The following is a 22,153-nucleotide window of genomic DNA, read 5'->3' as shown; positions in this document are numbered from 1 at the left end:
TAGAAGCTGTTATGGACATTTTGGGAAGCAGGTCCCTCATGGCTGCATGCCGGTGCTGCATCAGACCTCCTGGGGCAAGGTTTGTAAGAAATTCATGACTTGTTCCATTAAAAATGTATCTTCTGCTTTAAATGTATTATAATGGGCAATATTAACTTGATCTGTGCTGAGAGAGGTGTGGGCTTTTCTCCATCCAGGCTAATTTGCATTTGTCACAGTGCCAGTAATAGATGAGTATTACACACAGGGACAGGAAACCATCTGGAGGCCTTCCATGCCATGCTGGGGAGTGCAGAAAACCTGCAGGCTGTAAATCAGCAGCACCTGATGCATCAGGACAATCAGAGCACGTCCGAGGCACGAGTTCCAACCCCACCCTGAGGCCCTGAGGGTCACGGCATGGAAAAGAAGTTTTGTGACACTACAGAGGGTCTGCAAAAGGACAGGGCAGAGGGCGGTAAAAATGGTGAAAAAAGAGTAAATACAAATAACAAATGAATAAATACCAACAAATAAAATTTAAATAGTAATTACAAAGACTGTTAACCATTAATAAAGAATAAAGGAATAGGCTGCACCTTGAGTTCTGCATGCTGTTTTGAGTCCCTCTCTTTAAAAAGGACATTGAGGTGCTGGAGCGTGTCCAGAGAAGGGCACCAAGGTTTAGAACACTTGTGTCATGAGGAGTGGCTGAGGGAGCCGGGGCTGTTCATTCTCCAGGGGCTCAGCAGGGACCTCCTTGCTCTGTACAACCCCCTGGCAGGAGGCTGTAGTGACATGGGGCCGGTCTCTTCTGCCATGTCTGCACTGAGAGGGCCAGAGGAAATGGCTTTAAGTTGAGGCAGGAGAATCAAATTAAATATTATAAGATATTTTTCCCTGTTCAGAGGATCAGGCATCAGAACAAGTTGCCAGAGAGGTGGTGGAGTCCCCACCCTGGAGGTGCTCAACAGACACCTACATCTGGGTGATGTGGTTTAGTGGCTTAGGGGTACAGTGGCAGTGTACCATGGTTGGACCGAGTGATCTGAAAGCTCTCTTCCAGCCCTGGTGGCTCTGTGACTCCAATAATGACAAAAGCACGGTGAACAATAAAACGAGGAAATAGCGAGAGGCGCGGCGGGCTCGGCAGCGCCCTGGGTCCTCCGCGGCGGCAGGGGGCGCTGTGGCGCCGCGGCGCGGGCGGAAGCGCGGGCGGGAGGGCCGGGCCGGTGCGACGCCGTGAGCGCGGGGCGGGGGGGACGGGCCGGGCGAGCCGGGGCCGCGCCGCCTCTGCCGCAGCCGCAGCGCCGGAGCCGAGAGCCGCCAGCGGGCGGGCGGGGCCCGCCGGACGCACAGGTACTGGGGCCGCCGGGGCTGCGGGGGGCGAGGGCCGTGGGCATTGTCCGGCGCGGGGCCGGGCCGTGCCCTGCGGGCCGCGGGTAGCGCGGCCCGGCCGGTGCCCGCCACGCTCCGGGCCCGTTTGTCCGCTGGGCGCTGGGAGGGACCGGCCGAGCCCCGCCGTGCTGGGCGGAGGGCAGCTCCGGGGACAGCAGCCGCTACTCCGGGGGTGCCGCGCGGAGCCAAAGGGCACGGCCGGGGCTGCGCTTCCCGTGCGGCAGCGCCCCGGTCCCCGAGCCGCTCCAACGTCGAGCCGGGGAACGATCAACGTAAAGCCGCGCACGGCCCGGCCCGGAGCGAACCGCAGCGCCCGCGCCGCTCCCGAGCAGGGCGGAGGGGCAGCGGCTGTCCCGTCCCAGCGGCGCCGGGCCGGGGGCGCTGCCCGCGACCACCGCTCTTTGTTCGGCCCCGGGAACACGCTCGGGGCGGCCGGAGGTGCGGGGCCGGCACTGCCTTGCGCGGCCTCTCGGGGTCCGGCCCCGAGGCCTCTTCCTACAATTGTTGTTGCTGGGGTGGCCCCGCTAGGCCTCCGCGGCCGTGGCTGTGCGGGAGGGCTGCTCACAGCCTGCTCTCTCCGCGGACTGACCCACGGACACCCAGCGCGGCCGCATCGCTGCTCCGTGCCATAAGAAAAGTTTTGCCATTGTTATTTTCCCTGCAAATCCCTGGTGTGCTACCGGTACTGAAACTAGGATGTATCCGGTTTTGGTATTTAAATTTTTTTAAAATTTTTAATTTCTGGTGAGGGATCATGTAGGTGCCCAGGATTTATTTAAAACCTATATGCTGTCTTGTGGGAATGGTGTGATTTAATTTGCATGATGAGTCAAAGATTAAATTACATGACCTAGGCTCTTCAGTTTCAGTGAGGCAAATAATGCGTGGAAGAACAGTTTCAGTGTAGATCAGAAATGAAATTTGATTAACATCGAAATGTTGTAAAGTTTTGTCTGCGTGTGGGTTATTTTTAAAACTTACCTGTCAAAAACTCTTAAATTAAGATCCTCAGCGGTGTGGTTTATCAGGAAGTGTGCCTTCCTTTTTAACACCTAGAGCTCGTGCAGGCTGAGGAAATTTAACATCCTGAGCTCGCACCTTGGTATCACAGCTTTTAAATAATAGATTTTTACTATTTAAAACACTGTGTACCTTTAGTTAATAGCTATTACTTAATACCTGTTGATGTGGCACATGCCTTTAACTGCAGAAGGAAAAAAAGGCCACAAAATATTTTGTGAAGTAGGATAAGCATGGTACCTATTCTGGGCTCAGGAGTTAGTTGTTGTTTTTTTTTATTATTATTATTTTTTTTTTTGTTGGTTTTAGTTGTCCTGTAGAAATTGGCAGCTAAGGTGACCTGTATGTGGCATGATGGTGCCCTGATAGGTTTCTGCCTGCTGTAAGAATATTGTATTTCACAGTTTTAGCTTCATGGTTTTCATGTGGTGTGGGAAACTATTGGGCCAGCCAGCTAGGATGCTTTTGGCTTAAATTTATTTATATTTGATGTGGATCTCATTAGTAGTGTAACATTGCTGTTGTTGGGGCTTTCCTTGGTCAGGCAGAGGCACCTTGGGACAGGAGAGGTTGTGCCTGGTGGTGTTGGGAACAAGCAGGACAGTGTTAGAATGTGAGTTTGTGCATATGAGCTATGCTGCTGAGCTTTTCTGAATGCTGACAGCATTGATTTTTCTTTTTCTCTTAAGTTTAATGACATTCTCTTCTTTATGTTGACATAAAGTTGTGAAATTTTGATGTGTTCTGTGTGCATTGAATGCACAGCTGTGTAAAACAGAAATTATATTTGTAAAAATACATGTGTTTACCAATAAAAGCAGCAGTTGAGTAATACTTTGTGACAGTATGTCTTTGAGAGATAATTACACTCTTTGGGTATTATCAAGCCCAGACAAATGTATATTCCCAGTGGGGTGTGATAATATTAAAACTGCACCTCTTGGAATTCCTTGATTGGCTTATTCAGGAGGGAATGGTGTCTATTTTGTATTCTGTCATGTAGCTCTTATTAATTAATGGCTGATAGTTAAATGAGACTTGACTGTTGCCCTGTATGTGCTGCACTTCCCAAGGGTTTTTTTATGGCATTTTGGTGAATATGAGAATTACTGGCCAATGTCTTCCCTTCTGAATCATTTCTTTGTTCACTTTTTGCAGATTTTTTTACATGAATTATTTGCAGCCTGTTTTTTTTTTTTTTTTTTGGTGTAAAATATTTCTGAGAGCTGATAATCTCTGTATGTGCTTTAGAGGCTTTAGACACTTGCTAAAATAATGATTTTTTTTGAGTTTCAGAAAGCTGGTGCTGTTTTGAAGCAGGGGGCAGGAAGAAGCCTGTTGGCCTTTTGAATTCCCTTCTGGCCCTGCTTTTCTGTACTTGTGACACAGTGTAATATGGTTTAATTACAAGAGCAGCTATTAAAGTATGATTATCTTAGTCTAATTGGAGGCATCTTGCAGTTACCTATCAAAAATAAGATTTGACTCATCTGCTCCTTCAAAATTAATAGTTCCACAACACCCTGCAGCTATTTATGTAAATAGTGTGCCAGGCAAAAATGTGAGTTGAATATTTTTCCAATATTCCCATTTCTGCATTGTACAGTTGATATTTTCTATGTTTAATTCTCTCTCTGGCCATGTTTTCTGTCCATACCATGCTTCTGGCACCACGAGGTGCAGAGGTGTGAGCCAAAGGGAAGCTGAATGTCTGCAGTGAGAAGGTGAAACTTTATGCTGAAATCCCTCCCCACCCCCAAGTGCAAACACAAAGGTTAAATTAGAAGATGAGGCTGTCTTGAATTATTTTAAAGGACTTGAGCTGGGCTGTTAAATGCATGATCAGGAGTACCTAAGGCTTCCACTGGTGTCATGTGAGTTTGGGCTTTCTTTAGCCTGAGCAGAGTTATGTGCTTTCCTTATTGCACCTTGTGATAAAATAACACATTCATTTGCCCCTGTTTAAATACTCCTCATAAAGGCTTGAATTCAGGATTGATCCAAACTGGAAGCAGCCAAAATTGTGTGTGTTTACAGGAATAACTGTGGTTGTTCCTCAACAGCCTTCGTGGCCTCCTTTTTTCAGACAGTGTTAATTTAGGAAGTAAATGGCTTAGGTTTAAATAAACAACTGCAATTTGCTTTCTAACTCCCTTGGTCTGAGCATTCTAGCTATGCTTGATATAATCAAAAGACACTACAAAAAGTTCCTGACTGTTGACTTCAAATTTGCTAAAAAGAAGCAAATATTAAGCCTATCCACAAGGACATAAAATTCTGGGGGATATTACTGAATGTTGTAGCTAATCTTTCTGTTTATTGAAATTCTGCTACTTGTAGTTAAATTTCAAGTTCTTTCTAAAGATCCATTTCCTCTGTAATCCTTCCCTCCCCTTCAAACACTCAGAGAATTCTTCACCAGAAAGTTAAATATAGCAAGACAGTTCAAAAACTGGCGAGTTATAATTAGTAGAGGAGTGTAGTATTAGTGTAAGATGTTTTTCTAAGTTCACAAACATCTTTGGATGAAGATATTTAGGAGTTACTACATAGATGTTTAAAACACTGGATATTTTAAAACATTCAGGTATACTGCCAAGTGTGGGAAATGACTGCATCAGTGAAAAATTACTCTGTGCTGCTTTTGATCCTTGCCCTGTTGTGTGTTTTTTTAGTCAGTCTTTATTGATAACAAATTGTTTTTTCTTACTAAGAGAAAGTAACAAATTGTTTTAACTGCAAACCCTGCAAGATTTGAAACACGAGACTTAAAAATAGCGAAGATAGAACTTGGCTATAAATTAAAGAGAATTAATTTGTCAGCTTTTCAGGGAGTTGAATGTATGTGACTGTGAGAACAGTACTTATGTTCAGTCACTCATGTGTGAAATGCTTTATCTCCTTTGAAGTTTATCTGTGTTAAAACACAGAATGAAAAAATGGAGAAGCATTTCCAGAAATGTGCAATGTGAATGTGTGATCTTTCTCTGGCTGCTAAAGCTGCCCAGACAAACAGCTTGACATCTGAAGAAACACCTTTCTGAGAAGTTTTCATTGTTTTATTTACTGATTTTGGAGTGAGGGAGAGGCAGCTGCACAGAGTTGGGGAAGGTCCCTCTCACACCCCAGCTGGCTCTTGCACCAGTGTTGCTTTGACTGTGCAACTTTCTGTCATTTTCTCTTTACTTTCCTGGCCAGGTGCACCTGGGAAGCTCCTCATGGATGGATTTATTTTTCCAAATATTCGTTCAGAGCCACAGCAGCTTCTCAGCTCATCTGCTGAAGAGCTTGCTGTGAGAAAAAGTCTGTAGACACAGAGTTCTGAGTGACACCCAGTATGGAGTGGTGGATTTGTGTGCTGATCACACCCATGCAGAGCATCCTGCTGCACTGGAGCTCTGAGCTCTTCCCCTGCCTAAGCAGTTTCAGCAGGTTTTGCTGCACTTATAAAAATGATGTAAAAGTTATTGGTCATTATATTTTATTTTTGACTGTTACATGTGAAGTTACTGCTCTGGCAGATGATCTCATTTTAATTTTTTTTATGTATTGCTGTAATTTATAAAATTACCCACTATATTAACAGCCACATAACATTATGACTTTATTGTACAGACAAAGAATAAGCACAAGTAAAGTCTGTTCACAGAGGCACAAAATTTTAGCAAAGAAAATGTGTGGGGGGCTTTATTGTAAAAGAGGCCTTAGGGATGCAGACATGCACTGAGTGTAACACAGGGATGCCTGAGAAGTCTCTCCCACATGGTTTATGAATGCCTGGCTCTTCTAACCTGTCACACCTGCTCTTCAAGTCCCAAGTTTCTTCTGACTGGAGTTTGGTAGTGATGGAGAAAATTCTCTCTTCTCAGGAGAATTTAAAGAGATAACCTTGGAGGAGGTCACTTGAGGCACAATTCCTGATAAAGACTTTGTGTGTGCTTGGTACTATATTAGAGAAATGTTAAGAAAGCAAAGTCAATCTCTGAAAAATCAGCAAATATCCCAAACCTTGCTTTGCTTACACTGATGTGGTACAAAATCCTTCTGTGGTTGTTTCCAGGTTTTTTCAGCTCACTGCACACAATATCCTTTGAATGTACGTGTTTAGTGAACACACCAAATACACTGCAACTGAAGACGGGAGGTTCCAGATCCTTGGGGGTTTGTCTTTGGGTCACAGACACTCATGACAGTACATTTCACAGTGTCCTTCAGCAGCATGATGCTTTTCCCCCCTTTTTGCAGGGAATAATGCTTAAGCACAGAGAATTCCCTCCTCTCTTTGGGTGTGTGATGTTTGTTGTGCATGTTGTCTGCTGGAGTACTTGAGGAACACACACTTACTTTTTTTTCTAGTGACACCCATTTGTGATGGGTAAAGTTGCCTAAACATAGATATCTGGAAATATTTTAGGTATTCCAAAGCACCTGCCCTAGAGGTTTGTGATTTTTCTCAAAGGGCAGTTGGAGACCCAGCTGTGCTGTTTGGGAGCTTTCACAGTGATGTTGGTCCATCAGGCACCTGAACTGTGCTTGATATTGGCTGTTAGCCTTGGAATCTCATCCAGAAGAGGATGAACACTCAGGCTGTGACCATGTTATAGGCACCTGGGTTCTGTGTTGCCTCAGGAGAAAGGAAGATTTGGGATCAAATTCTGCTGCCTGAGTCTTGTCCAAGAGACCTGGTTTTGCTGCCCTCTGCCTTGTTACCTCCTTTCCAGCTTTAAAAAAGGAAAAGTTCCTATGGAAATTTAAATTTTATAGTCTAGTATAGTTAATCAGTGGAATGAGTGAAGGTTTCAATAATCAAGAGAATTGGAAAACCTTAAATCAAGTGTTGGCTGTTGGATTTCAGGGTTCGAATATGAACCTGAGAAGTTCAGCTTGTCCTAAAATATGTCTGAAAGCAAACACAAGCTGCAGTCACCAGGGTAAATAGTCTTTTTCCATGCATCACAGAGGTAATGATTGACAGCAAAGACAGCTTCCTGAGAGCAGAATCTGTTGGCTAAACAAGTGCTGTTCTGGAGGTGATTATTTAGATTTGTAATCTCTAAGAAAAGCAGTAGATTGACTCATCAGAATTGACTAACATAGTTCCGTTTTATGTCTGTAATTGACATTGAGCAATATCCAAACTCTGCTGCCTCTGTAATAGGGTGGAGTTGGAGTAAACAGTTTTTCTCTGAGGAGCTGCCTCCATTCATGGAGCATTTTGGGCAGAGTCCTGGTATAGCTGTGCTCTCTGGCTGCTGTTACCCTTAACTCCTGCTATGGTGATGGGTTTGACATCATTAGATCCAAAAGAGCCTCTTCATTACAGGGTGATGGAATATTTCCCCAAAAAGTCACAAAAACTTCAGGGCATTTGTGTGTGCTGACAAACTTATGAATGTAAAGTAAAACTTAAAACTAGAATTTAAGTTTTAAATTCTGCCAGTTTTCTTCATTCTTGTAACCAGGAAAAACCAAACAAACTTCAAGTCCCCAGCTTCTTAATTTGTGCTGTAGTTATTACTTCCTGCCTGCTTATAGAGAATTTTTTTTCTGTCACAAAGAGAAATAAACTCTGTTTAGTGAGTTTTCCTTCTTGCTTGGGGACTTATGTGTGTGTGTAGACACGTAAAAATAAAAAAAAAATGTTAGTAGGCATTTGGAGCTGGATTTATAGTTTACATCCAACAAAGATTGATTAGATTTTTGCTTTGAGGCTGACCATGCAGGGCTCTTTGCCTCCCTTAGGAATTGTACTGGGTAGGGTCTCAGAGTTGTTGGAGTCTGAATAATTCTGCTCTCCCTTTAGCACTGGCAGTCTCTCCTCATGTTGATGCAGGTTGAGGATTTAACACTATGAAATCTAGGAAGAAATGTGAGATCTGTGTTTCAGAAGTAGCTGTTCTTGAGCTCTTTAGTGAACAAGGAGAATGATTGTTGGCCAGCAATACAAAAACTTTTCTCTTGAAATAGGCTGTTTTTAACTTTCAGAATTACTAGCAAGCATTGAAAAATGTTAGTAAGCACAACAGAAGTTTCTAACCCTTGTCTTGTATTCATTATGGTACTCTGACTTTCAGTGCTGTGGATTGATGCCTCTGAGATTTAGACCAAAACTCAGAAAATCCAGACTTTGAGCAAGTCCCTAAATTAGATAACCAAGCTAAACTAATTTCAAAATGACTGTGAAGGGAAAATGAAAATCTGTATTTTAGGAGCTAAAAGGGATAGTTTGAAAATCCATAAGTTACAGTGTCTCTCACATTGTTTATTTAAATCTTCTTTGACTTAGTAGCAAAGAGTTATTTTAATAGATTTCAGTACATCTGAATTCTGTGAAATCTTCTTATTTACTTCTGTTTCTAATGGATGGTTGGTCAGATTCCAAAATTGTCACTGCATGCCTTTTATTTTTGTAATTTTTGCGGAATGTAAAGGTTGCATTACAGTTTATGGGCTGCATCACAAGCAGTGAGGGCAGCAGGGTGAGGGAGGGAATTTTGATTTCTTGTCCATTTCATCATTTAATTTAAGAGCTCTTGTTTGATTGAAGCCTCTTAGTGATATAGAAAGTGATGATATTGTACTGTTGCACTCCTATTCAAGTAATTTTTGTCATCCCAAATTAAATAAAATTATGTTAAGCTGGTGCACCAATTAATAATTTCAGGGGTTGGGGGTTTTTGTTTTGTTTTTCCACATACCCTAAGGATACTGACATAGCTGGAATAAGTAAAATTGCACAGTGTTAGGAGTATAGGTATCAGCTAAAATGCAAGTTGTTCCACCCAAGCTTGGTGTCAGCCCTTTAGGAGAATTACTGTCCTGCAGAATGGGTTTTTTTCAGTCATTTCAGGTACTATGTTTGATCATTCCTTGGGTATACTTGCAGAGATGAAAACTTTTTATGTAGCGTTCAAGTTTCTCTTGGTAGCATTGCACAGTAATTGCATTAGAGGAAAATTAGGAGTTCTTGTTTTAGTATTGTGAAACAATTTGGTAGTTCCCTTTTCCAGTCTAGCTCTTCTAAGCAGATAAATTAAGGGAACTGTCCCTCAGAGGTGCTTCCCACCATGTTAGCTGATCTAATTTTAGTCCCATTAGTCCCATCTTGCAGCAAACCTTGTTTTTCAGTGCTGTCTGCAGCCAGGTAGCTCTCAGCCAGTTTTCCACCTGTGGCCCTGTCCGTGTGTCAGGGGAGTGCTGATTGCTGTATGGACAGACCAACAGTGTCTGTTTGTCACACCTGTGAGCCCTCAGGGCTCCTCTGCCTTGGAGACCCCTGTCTGCAGCAGCTCTTGTGAATTGTTTGAAGTCCAACCAGTTGGGAAGTCTTTCTCTTCGAAGGGTATCTTTCCTTTCTGCTGTGTGATTCCTTCCAGGCTCCTTTGTCTTTAAATCCTTTTTGAAACTTTTGGTCGACAGCAAGCAGGAACTGTAAGGTACTACCTTGTGAATTTTGTTAAACTTTTTAGAAAGACTTTTAACCATTTTCTTGTAGTTATTACTCTCATGGAAGCGGAGGTTTGCTTAGCGTGATGTGGTCTACATGGAAAGAGAACTCAAGTGTCCCCAAAAAGAGACAGACCGATGAAAAGTAGTGTGTATCAGCACAGACCTCTGACACATTTTATATCTTGTGTTTTCATTGATATGTAATAACTTTGAGTAGCTGACACTCTCAGGTGGTGTCAGGAGAGAAAAGGATTTTGACCTGGGTTTTTCAGGAATGGCTGACTGAAGTATCCTGCTGTAACACAGATCTTTGGACTGGTGTCTTGTGAGTCATCAGAAGGACTCTTAATTAGGTTGCCATGGCAGGAGCTTGAGCACATTTTGGGAGCAATCTAGATCATTCCCCCTTTTTGATTCCTGTGCTGCAGAGCATTTCATAACATGGATTTCATGGGTTAGCTGAAACTCTTCTCCCTCTGCCTCAAAATCTATAAAAGTGAAATACAATGGCATGGTGTTGAATGTTGTGACTCTCACCTCATCTCTCCTGAAGGTTTGTGACTCTGATAACTCTCTTAATCCTGGGATGCATCACCTCTGCCATTAAACATGTCTTTCTGTGCTCTGTGTTGCCCCAAAGGAGCACACCTATCTTGGCACTTGAGATGTGGTGTGGTTCATGTATCAGAAATGAATTCCATTAGTGACTTTGAAGATTTAGACCAAACATTTAAACTGGCAGAAGAAAGAGAGGTCATTTAGGGGAACTGTGCAAAGTACACTTTCCTACAGCCTCTTAAGGTATATTGTGATGTTGAAATTATTTATGTGAAATTTCTGTGTTGTAATGGCTGCTTCTTTTCTTAGGAGAGCAAAGTGAATTCTACTTTAAGGTCTAGTTTTTTTGCTTGGCACAAAATCTGGTCACTTATTCAGTAATGGTTTGTTGTTTAGTTTTAAACGGAGATAATTTTATGATAGAATCATTGAATTATTTGGATTAGGAAAGGACCTTAAAGACTGTCCAGCATGAGCAGGGACAGCTTCCCCCAGACCAGGTTGCTCAGAACCCCGTCCATCCCAGCCTTGGACACTTCAGGGATGGGGCATCCACAGTTTCTCTGGGCAGCCTGTGCCAGGGCCTCTCCACCCTCACAGGGAAGAATTAATTCCTGATATCTAATCCAGCCCTGACTGCTCTCAGTTTGAAGCCATTCCCCCTTGTCAGAAGCCCCTTTGAGGTCTCCCCAGAGCCTTCTCTTCTCCAGGCTGGACAACCCCATCTCTCTCCGCCTGTGTCCATTGCAGAGGTGCTGCAGCCCCTCTGATGACCATTTCACCTCCTCTGGCTCACTCACCATGTCCCTCATGTGCTGGGGGCGCAGGGCTGGGTGCAGCCCTGCAGCTGGGTCTCTGCAGGGTGGAGCAGAGGGCAGAATCCCTTCCCTTGCCCTGCTGGCCATGCTGCTCATGGTGCAGCCCAGGACATGGGTGGCTTTCTGGGCTGCCATGTCACTGCCGTGTCACTGCCATGTCACTGCCATGTCACCTTAAGCTTCTCACCAGTCACCACACCTGAGTCCTTCTGGGCAGGGGTGCTCTCAGTCCATTCTGTGCCCACACTGTGTTTGTGCTCCGGATTCCCTGTCCCACAGGCAGGCCCTGCACTTGCTGTGCTCATTGAGCTTCACAAGGACTGCATGAGCCCACATGTCACCCTGTGGATGGTGTCCTGCCCTGCAGCCTGCTGTGACCACCACCCTTGCTCAGCCCCACGCATCTGAACAGTGCCAGTCCAGCTGTGACCCCTGGGGAACACCACTCCTTGTGGGGTGTAATACATTATCAAAGTGTTGTCTCTCTCCTGAGCCCTGGATATCAGGCTGCATTTTGGCCAGCTGCTTCTCATGAGTTCATTTCTCACTCTGATGTCTTGGTAGCAATGAAACAGATGTGTGCCTGGATATCACAGATGTGTTGTGGCCTGTATTGCATTGATTTTTTTTTTCTTTTGTCTTTCAAGTGATGCTCATGAAATTAATTTTTGAGTAATTAGGGGAAAAATATCTCCTGGTTATCCTCTAATTGTGCTGCTCTTTGTGATGTGCTCCCCTTTGCCACATTGTCCTTGGTGCAGCACAGCTGAGAGGAAGCAGGAATTCTGTCTGAGGATGAGTTCTGTACTGAAAGGCACCTCCACACAGCTAACTTGGGAAAATTGGACACTTGATTGATGGTATACTGATTCTGGCTGGCAGTGTGAAGGAAGGAGCACTCTTTATAAAAGTACTTAACCAGTAAAGCCCTGGCACAGTTGCAGTTATCATGGTCAGAGGCTGTGGTTTTTACTAATCTAAGCTGTATCTGCACTGGTAGGATTTGCTAGCAGAGCTGTGTCAGTAAACCCTTTGTACTGTCATCAAAACTGTCTTTTAAGTGCCAGGGACCATGGCAAAAAAAAAAATAGTGTGGCAGAAAGCAGATTTGTCAGATGGATAATGATGTGTGGATCAGCACAGATACTGCCTGTGCTTCAGCTCCCAGTACTAGGTGAGAGATAATTGAGGGGAAAAAGCCCTGGACAACTCTTTTCCTTTACTGAGTGAGGATGTGGTGAACTAGAGGGAAAAGATTGCCAGTAATGGTGGTGTCATGATTCTCAGTTGTTTATTGATTGCCCTCTCCTGCTTTCTCTGTGTCAGTACATAACTCCCATAGGTTATTTGTCAGGAACTCCCATTTGTAGAGAAGATATGGATCACTGGATCATGCACCAAATTGTCTTGGTTTTGTGTAGTGAGAATCAGCTCAGATTCATGAGAATTGATCTCCCAGTGATTTACATTTTAATCTTTGTGTCACTCTACTGAGACCTCCCAGTTGAGGTGACAGTGGCAGAGCTGAGGAGTCAGTTGTGGTCTCAGCCAGCCCTGTGGACTGTGAGCAGCTCTTTGCAGAGCAGCTTGCTGTGCTTGGGTTTCAGTTTCAGCCCTGCCTCTGCCCAGCTGAAGCACAGCAGTGAGCCCAGGTAGATAAGCTCTGTTTGATTGCCTGGCTGGTTTGTTCTTGTGGAGCTGAGGTGAGCTCCACAGTTGTATAACATAAAGATTCTTTCATTGTGAGCTCCCAAATGGATTCTTTTGGAAGGGAAACCTTCTCACACAGAGTTTGGTAAAGCTGGAGTTCATTCCATGCTGCCTGTGGCAGGGGCCAGTAGTAATCACTGTGGGAAGAGGGATGCTCCTTGGTGTGTCTTCCCAAGTCAGTGTTTCTAGGATGTTCCTCACCTGTGTCACAGTCACTGCTTTACTGTTCAAAATGTTAGTGCTTTAATATTGTTGTTCTTTAAATGATCCTGTTTTGTAGCTTATGTTTGTTAAAAATGTGTTCATCTTAAAGTACATTAGATGAAGAGCTATGTTGTGTTAAAGTTTAAAAAACTTGGATTGAGCATTAGAAGTTACTAGCAGGCCACAAAGAATATGTTCTCCAAAGAAGGTAAAGAAACCATGGGAAAAATATTGTGGAATTTCTTTAAACTTAGTTTTAAAAGTGATGCATGTCTTATTGAAATTGTATTTGGGTAAATACTTTATTAATTATGATTTTTTCTCCCTAGATTTGTTATTTCTACAACTTTCTGATAGGTGGCTGTAGTCAGGTGGGGTTGGTCTCTCTCTCCAGGCAGCACTGACAGAACCAGAGGACACAGTCTGAAGCTGTGTCAGGGGAAATACAGGTTGGGTATTAGCAAAAAGGTGTTCATGGAAAGAGTGATAAAGTTCTGGAATGGCTGCCTGGGAGGTGGTGGAGTCCCCATCCCTGGGTGTGTTTAACAAAGCCTGGATGTGGCACTGGGTGCCAGGGTTTAGGTGAGGTGTTGGGGCTGGGTTGGACTCAATGATCTTTAAGGTCTCTTCCAACCCAGTGAATTTGTGCTGGTAGAGAACGGCTTTACTGAGTGTAGGTTTTAGTTTGAGAGAATATCCTCTAAAGAAAATTGTGCCTTAGAGGATTGTGGCTGGAGCATCCCCAGACCTTGCAGTTTCATTGTTCTCAATTTCTGTTCAGAAGGCGCTGAAGTGCATGAGCACCTCCCTTGTGCTGGTACTTGGGATTCTCACCCTCCTACCCTGTGTCACCAACTCGTGCTTAAAGTGATGTTTTCCCCCAGCCTGTTACACCAATGGTGATGTTGTGTGCGGTGCTGGTTTCCTGTCCTTCACCTGGGGGCTTTCTCACATTCAGCTCAGTTGAGTTCTTGGAACGTGTGAACTCCAGGCCGTATTTCACAATCTGAAATCAATCAGAAATGAAACTGCAGTGTCCTTCTGCCTCCACTTTTGCCCCTGCTTCAGTCTCAGAATTGACCCTTAGATGTATATCAGGCAATCTGGTACAAAGAGAACCTCTGGAAAGGAATGGGAATAATAAAGCAAAGGACTAGAAATAGTTACAAAGGAGATTCTTGCTTTGCATTTTTGCTTCCAAGGGTGGGTAGAATGGCACATACAGAATTGCAGCATTTTTTGCCATGTAACAAATATTCTGGGGTTTGTGATGATGCAGTTTGGGCAACTGAGCCAACAGGGGATTGACTGGATACCAGGTTAGGAGAAAATTGTTTCAGCTCCTGCCTGGGCAGAAGTGGACATATTGTCTGACAGCTTTCCTGAAGCTCCAGGTAAGTTCTTGGGTTTTTTGTGCCCAGTTCGCTGGAGATAGTAGTTGTTTTTTGTGATGAAGTATAGGATTATTATTGTTTTTATTAGTTTTTAAATATACTTCCCAAGGAATGGGTGAGGCATTCACATGCCTGTCTGTATACCATATTGCAATATAGCAGTGAGGTTTGTGAGGGAATGGATGGGTGGGGTAACTCTAAACAGCACACCAGGGAAAGAAGCTGAGTCATAGGATTTCCTTCTGCATGGAGACAGGCTGGGATCTCACATTCTGAGCTTTAGCATTAACAGGCTTTTCTGCTTAGGCAGAAGCCCCTTACAAGCAGCAGTGCTATTTAAAATCAGTTTATAATTAATGTTTCTGTAGCTGTGTGTTAAACTGCAATTTCTGTAACAATCTCCCAGTCACAGAGTGTAATGTGGCTTTAGGGGCTGCAGTGGCTGCCCTTTCCTTTTTCCTGCATGGTGCAGGTGCCTGCTGGAGAAGGAGACTCTTGGACAGGCAGAATGATCAGTAAATTAATTGAATGGGAAGAGGGAAGCCTGCTTAATGAAAGGAATCAGGTGGCATTTGGTGCTAAAGAAACAAGCAGGGCTATGAACTACCAGGGTTTTAATTGTTTGGAAATATTCAGAAAGTAAGAAGCTATGTGACATTATTAATTTCATGTTTATGTAGAAATTTATTTTCCAATGTTACCCTTTTTTTAATCCATTGAATTAATTTTTTTTGTTCACTTCACTGTTCTTCTGTGTTACAAGGGGAAGTTTTTTCTTCATGATTTTAATTTTGCTATTTTTAAAGAGGGGATTTTTTTTTCCGTTTTAATGTTTAAGTGGGTCACACTACAAATAATTCTGTGATGCAGAGTTGTGAAACTGCTTTTGAATCACATTAAAGCTTTTGTGTGCTGCAGACTTGATAGAATATGTTAATAGTGAATTTTAAGAAAGATGCTATGGGACATGCCAAGTATGAGATGAACATGCCTGTCCTTCAAGAAAACTTGCATGTATGAATTATATTCCTCACCAAATTATCAATATCACAGCAGATCCAAACAGATCATTGGTGTAATTCTTTTATCCACATTGTAAAGTTATATTGAAAGAAACACTGAAAATGTGTGTGGAAGTATTTAGAGGATAGCAATTATTAATTTTTTTTAATTATCAGTAATTATCATTTACAAGCAGAGCCCTGCTCTGCCATGGCTACACTGAGCAGTTCATTGTGGTGTGCCTCCTGCTCTTTATCAGTCTCATTTCCTTTGGGATAGGAAAGTTTTACAGGTGAGCTTGTATTAATAAACTCTGCTAGACACATGTTTTGGATGAGAGGCTGTTGAGTTTCAATTCATTTAACATATCCAAAAGAAAAGAACTGCTTTGCTGCAATACTGAAGCTCTGGAAAATCTTTTAATTTAGTGGGAAACCAAATATCCAGAATGAGGATACTGAAAGATGTAGAACCCAGCACATGAAAAATGTGCAAGAATGTTTAATGAGGAATGTGAGTACTCAAATAACCCAGTGAAGGAAATGATGGCTGCTGCCCTCAGTCACTGCATTTATGCACTCAGAAGTGCTGAGGCCTTTCAGGAATTGTGCTCTAGGCAGGAATTTGCAGTGATGAGCTGGCTGCAATATTCCAGCTGCTTCCCAGTGGCACCTGCCTGCTGTCCTGCACGTGTCTGGGACAAAGCACAGGCAGGAGCTTCAGCTGCCTAAATGCTGGTAGCTGTGACATTTCATCATCTTGTACAAGAGGGTGAATAGCTAATAAGGTGTCACTTCTGGCTTTGAAGTACTCATATTTTTTTTTCCCAAGGAGCATGGTAGCTTACATAAATAATGGTTCTTGGATCAAAGGCATGGCTGTCGGTCTTCCTCTGGGATGCTGGGCATGTCTGAGGGAGACAGTGCTTTTAAAAATGCATAATTTCTCGATCTCTTCCTGGTTTTATCATTCCAACCAGACTTCACAGTGGTGAATTCTAGCTGAGCTAACAGCCCCTTGTAGCAATTGCACCTCAAGAAAACTGATTTATGTTATTGTTTTCAATACTGGCTTAATGATCCCTGTTAATCAAGAGGCATTCAGCAAAAGAGTGAGTTGTGAGGGACATCAGGTCTATCAAGACAAACATGGGCTTGCTGCATTATATTTTTTAATAGCAGTGTGCCCCTTTTTAGCAAGATGCAACATGCTGTGTCAGTAACAGGCTGATAAATTGTCAATTAAAACTCCACATACAGTGCAACCCCAACTGTTTATTGTGGAACTTGGTATTTTGCCTTTGTAGACTGATTAGTTTATTGAAGTGTATTTGCTTAAGCCATTCTCCTCTGTGTTACCAGCTCTGTGGAAGGTAATTGGCACATGATACGACTTCAGGATAGGAGTTGGCAGCTCCCCTCTACCTGGAGGAGGAGGAGCTGCTGTGCCCTTCCCTCCTGGCTGCCTCATCCCCCTCCTCATCCCCTCCTCGGGCTGGCTGTGGCTCACAGCTCCGGTGCCTTGTGCTGCTTTGTCTTAAAAACCTTTCAGAATTTTTATTTATTGTCCCTCATTTCTGTTGGCTTTGTCTTCTGCCATTTTGGTCGGTTCAGTCAGCACTCTGGGCACTGGGACAAATATCAGGCTTCTCAAAATAACTGATGGAAAGTGACCTTGCCCCTCCAACCCTGCTGTTGGTTTGGCTCCAGCCTCACCATGAAGTGTTCTTCTGGAGAGATCAGGAGCTGAGGGAGCTGATTGACAGCTACTTGCTGCTCAAAGGGATGATTTTCCTACATTGCCTACACTCCTCATTGTTTATTTTCCTTTTACATGTCAGTTTTCTGGTAGCTTGAAGAGTGCCTCAGCCCCTGGATGGGTCAGCTGGCCATAAACAGGGGATGGGGAGCTGGGGGAAAATGGGATCTCCCCATCAGCTCTGGGCTTGTCTCACCTGCCCTGGGCAACCTTACTGGTAATTATTTTGCCTTACTGAAATTATGTTGGTTTTGTTTGGTCTGCAGCAGTTTTCTTCTTATGTGCGCATTAAGTGGATGTTCCATGGGTGCTCTCACTAGGCTTGCATTTTCATTTCCCCTCAGGAAATAGCTGAAGGGTTTTTTCCTCCTCTTTTCCTCATCAGGAGCTTGCAAAAGCAGTCAACTTAAACTCTTGGTGTATATAAATAGGGCAGAAGGATGCAGTGAGGAGTTAATATAGTGCAATTAAATGGTGAGGGCCACGATAGAATAAGGATTGAGTTTATTGTACCTGTTTGTTTCACAGAATTGGAAACGTGGGGCTTTTGTACATGAGTTAAGGAGCATTTTGCATGAGGATAGGTGGTGGTTTGCTCTCTGGAGTTGGAATATATGTGGATATTTAAATAATGCTTTATTTATGGATTATACTTCTGTGCAGAGAAAAAAAAAGTTTAAACTATTTCGTGGTAAATTCCTGGTATGTCTAAATTTAAAAGGCTTGAGTTTGTGTCCTTATGGTGCTGGTATGGTTTTCCATTCAATTGAATCCCTTTGCGTTTCAAAGTCTGTGCTGGTGAGACTCTGGTGCCACAAATTCATTTATCTGTGGAAAACTACACACGTTAGTGCAGTCAGGAGTGTCATTGTACCATTTCTTGTACCTATATTGTTCTGAAAATAGTAATGCAGGCATCTCACAGTAACAAAAATATACTTCCTACAACAGAAAAAACCCATTTATTCTAGTAAGTAATCAGGGTTTAAATGGTGGTGCACACTTCTGATATAGAGGTAGCATATTTTCTGACACTTCAAACAAAAAAAGCTCAGCTACATGGCAGACCATAGTCCAGACTAGTGTATCTATTCTTTAGAGAATTTAAATTAAAGAAAAGGAATTTGTTTTTCATGCTTCTGTATTTGTCCCTGTGGCATTTTCTTCTGCTGGAGGGTTGTCCTCACAGCAGACGCTTTAAAATCGTACAGATTTAAATCAGACATTATTGATTGTGTGGTCAATTCAGTGAATCAAAAATCACAAAGCCTTCTAGATAAAACAAACTGCATGGATTCCTGGTGCATTGACAGAGCTGGAAGTTATATACTATCTGCAACAGTGGGGCTTCTATCTCTGGGTATCACAAAAGCCCCAATGTCCCAGAGTGCCCGAGTGTGTCACTGCAACTTCAATCTCTGCATGTTTGGCCATGTGCCATGTTGTTGTTTGATGGTCCATTGGCACTGATAAATCAACATCACATTTCTGTTTGTGGCTGTGACCCCAATGCTTTGAGGACCTTAAATTTTGTCACTTTAACCTATTTGAATACTGGTGAAATAAAGACATGCCTGAGAAACCTGAGGTTTGTGTAATACTGTCCGTGGTCTCTTTTAACAAATTATGGAGGTGAGGTTTCTGGGAAGGGAAGATAAAGCAAAGCAGCCCAGCAGAGCACAGAGCAGTCCATGGACTTGTGGCACTTTAACCCTTCAGGAATCCTGTCATCTTTGTTTAGCCACAATCAATGTTTTATCCTGAATTTGCAAGGCAACCAGGTGCTAGTATTGTGAATCAGTTATCATTTGACATGATGTAAGGCCTGTTCTTATTTACAGCAAATGTCATTTGATGTTGTTCCCTTTTTGTGTTGTGCTGCAGATGTGCTGGGGGCAGCTCTTTCCGATCCCTCACAGATGTTGCCATTGTCTATTGTGCCCAGGGTGCTGCTGGGGGTGCTTTTACTGGGCTGAAAAAGGAACAGCCTGTCTGTGTTCTCCTGCATGAAGTACAGCTTTGAGACAAAGCACTGCTCCTCCTTTTTTTCCTTTTTTTTTTCCTTTTTTTTCCTTTTTTAAATTCCTTTTTTTTTCCTTTTTTTCCCCTTTTTTTCCTTTTTCTTCCTTTTTTCCCCCCCTTTTTTCCCCCCCTTTTTTCCCCCCCTTTTTTCCCCCCCCTTTTTTCCCCCCCTTTTTTCCCCCCCCTTTTTTCCCCCCCTTTTTTTCCCTCCCCTTTTTTCCCCCCCCTTTTTTCCGCCCCTTTTTTCCCTCCCCTTTTCCCCCCCCCTTTCCCCCCCCCCCTTTTTTCCCCCCCCCTTTTTCCCCCCTTTTTTCCCCCATTTTTCCCCCCTTTTTTTTCCCCTTTTTTTCCTTTTTGTTTTCAGGGTTTTTTTTTTCTTTTTTTTTCTTTTTTGCTGTTTTTCTTTTTTTCTTTGGCAGGATATGGCCCAGGTTTTTCAGTAACAGAATTTTGCTTCAGGGCGTGTGGGATCTTCAGTCTTGGGGCCCCAGATGATGTTTCCATCAGTGCCATTGCATTCCTTCCTGTAATAAAACTGAAATGGCATAAACAGTGTATTTACTCCATTTTATATAATAAAGGAAATACCTTGAAGCAAAATGTCATCGTCAGTAATCAAGAATGTAGATTTTCCTTCTTAGTGGTGCTGACAGTGTTTCCTGATTTTTCTAAATTGCTTATGAGAGGTTCATACAGGAACTTACCTGGATTGGGAGAAAATATTTAATAAGAATTTATGCTAGTGAGCTGTTATTGATTATTTTCTACTAGATATGTTGGTATATAGAGTGAAACTTGTTATGACTTGAGTATGCATATATGTATATCTGATTTACACAGAACCTGGAAGGCTTTAGGAATAAATCAAAGCTTCAGACTATTGTTAATTTAAAGAAAAAAACAGGTACTGTCTAGAGGCAAATCAAGTTTTGCAAACCTAGACCTTTGGCACACATGAGGAAAGTTGTTTAATATCAATATTCTGTATTTCCATAGGTTTTGTGTTATCCATGTGGTCTTTTAGACTTTGGGAGTAGCCTTGTTCTGATCCAGAAATTGAGTGTGCAGGGCTGTTTTCTTTGGTTTGATTTATTTTATTTGTATATTGCTGTCATACCAGATTTTATGGTTCCATATATTTTTGTTCTCTCAGCTGTTTTGATTCCTAGTGGATCTGCTTCTGTTTTAATGCCTAATCCAAGGAATTAAGACTGGCAATTTCTCTTTGTACTGGGAAATATTTTATATATTTGTACATATGTTGTCTGATTGTTAGTTCCACTTTTGATCATGGGTTTTTGGATGAGCCAGTCCTTCTCTGTTACATGGGTATAGCCATCATCCAGAATGAACAGGCAGAGTAGTTGTTAAATACTGTTACTATCAGTGCTGATTACAAACATGAAAGAATCCAGTTTTGTTTTCAGGGCTCATTTTCATTTGGCAAAGGGAGAAATAAAGAGAACATTTAAAATGTTGCTGTGATGCTTGAGGTGTGTCATCTATGTTGTGGGGAATTTGTGTTTATTTTCACACTGTCTCTTTCTAGGAAATAAAAAAAAATCCTGTGTGAAAATACCACAATTTTCCTTAAATATTGTTTTAAATGCCACTGTATTTTCATTGTATTAAATAACAGTCAGTAGTGGTGCTTTTCTTAGCTGTAGGTTTCTGTTCTGCTAGATGTGATGAAGTTTGAGGCATAAAATTCTCTTGTCAAAAGAAAGACCTGTGGGCACTTTTTGATCTCTTTTTATCTCTTGCTTTTGTAATTTCAGTGTTACAGATCCTTCTTTATGCAGATTGTGAATGAGAGGTTACTATAATGACACATACTAGAAAATAAATGCAACAGAAGTCCTTGTGATGTGTTAAAGAATGGAAATGGCTGGTGGAAGGTCTTGTTTCAGTCTTCCTGCTGATACTTCTATCTGGAAGCAATCTAATTAAAAACTACCTACTTTATGCTTTAAGTCATTTGTAGGCATGGAATTGTGGATGTACGATCTCTGTAATGCTTACCTGAAATTTCTGTTTATGGAAATTTACTTGGCTGAAGGTCCAAGTTCTTCTGGAGCTTTAAAGTTTTGCCCATGGCCCAGCCAAATTTATTTGTTTAAATAATAGAAATAACTCAAAAATAGCATTGCACGGGGATTTTTCATCCCTGATCAAAACTGTTGAGTAAGATGAGGAATAAAGTTTTGGAGTTCCTGGTGGGTGAGCTGGTGTTTTAATCAAGGAGCAAAGTGCATTGTGTCAGATAAGATCCCTTAACATGTAGGGATTAGAGCTGGTTTGTTACTCACTACACAGACACTGCAGGGAGATGGAAATTCAATTTTCAGGGTAATCCCCCTTCTTTGGAATGACAGTGCAGGCTCTGCTCTGCCCTGCCAGCCTCAGCTGTCTTTTGTGTCTAGCACAAGTAGCACTGTCAGCATTTTTAATGGAGGATTTCCTGTTCTCTTCTGGCTAGATGAGAGTTGTAGAAGTATACTTCATGTAATTCACTTGTAAGAAGGTTTTATTGTTGTTTAAATGTGGGTGTATGTGTTTAGTGACAAAAGCTTCAGTACACTCATTTATTCCTGTAGTACTTTTCTATTTTGAAGAGAGTATGTATATGTGTGTGTGTGAAAGTAAATATGTGTCAATATACAGAAGAATAAATTGTATTTGGATTTAAGAGCCAGATATTTTTAGGGAAGGAAACCTTCTCCTGTAAGACATGTTTTATCTTTTTGAGAAAGATACACAAGGTGTTGATTTTAATGTTTTCACTGCTTTATGTATCACTGCCAGGTGTCAAATTTTATTTCCCATAAAATGTGTGAGGTT

General features: G+C 42.5%; 1 protein-coding gene across 1 annotated transcript in view; it reads left to right on the top strand.

Moving 5' to 3' along the window:
- Positions 1–1,263: 1,263 nt before the first annotated feature.
- Positions 1,264–22,153, top strand: part of CAB39 (calcium binding protein 39) — a 42,483-nt gene continuing 21,593 nt past the window's right edge. The window contains exon 1 of the mRNA XM_054282380.1: positions 1,264–1,338. The gene's annotated coding sequence lies outside the window, so the exon portion shown is untranslated. The remainder of the gene's footprint in view (positions 1,339–22,153) is intronic.

Source organism: Melozone crissalis, unplaced genomic scaffold (assembly GCF_028551555.1).
Source record: "Melozone crissalis strain CALT ecotype California unplaced genomic scaffold, PUWL_Pcris_2 ptg000034l_1, whole genome shotgun sequence".
Classification (NCBI taxonomy): Eukaryota; Metazoa; Chordata; class Aves; order Passeriformes; family Passerellidae; genus Melozone; species Melozone crissalis.
The sequence above is the reverse complement of the archived record's forward strand: the minus strand, read 5'-3'. Positions and strand labels throughout refer to the sequence as shown.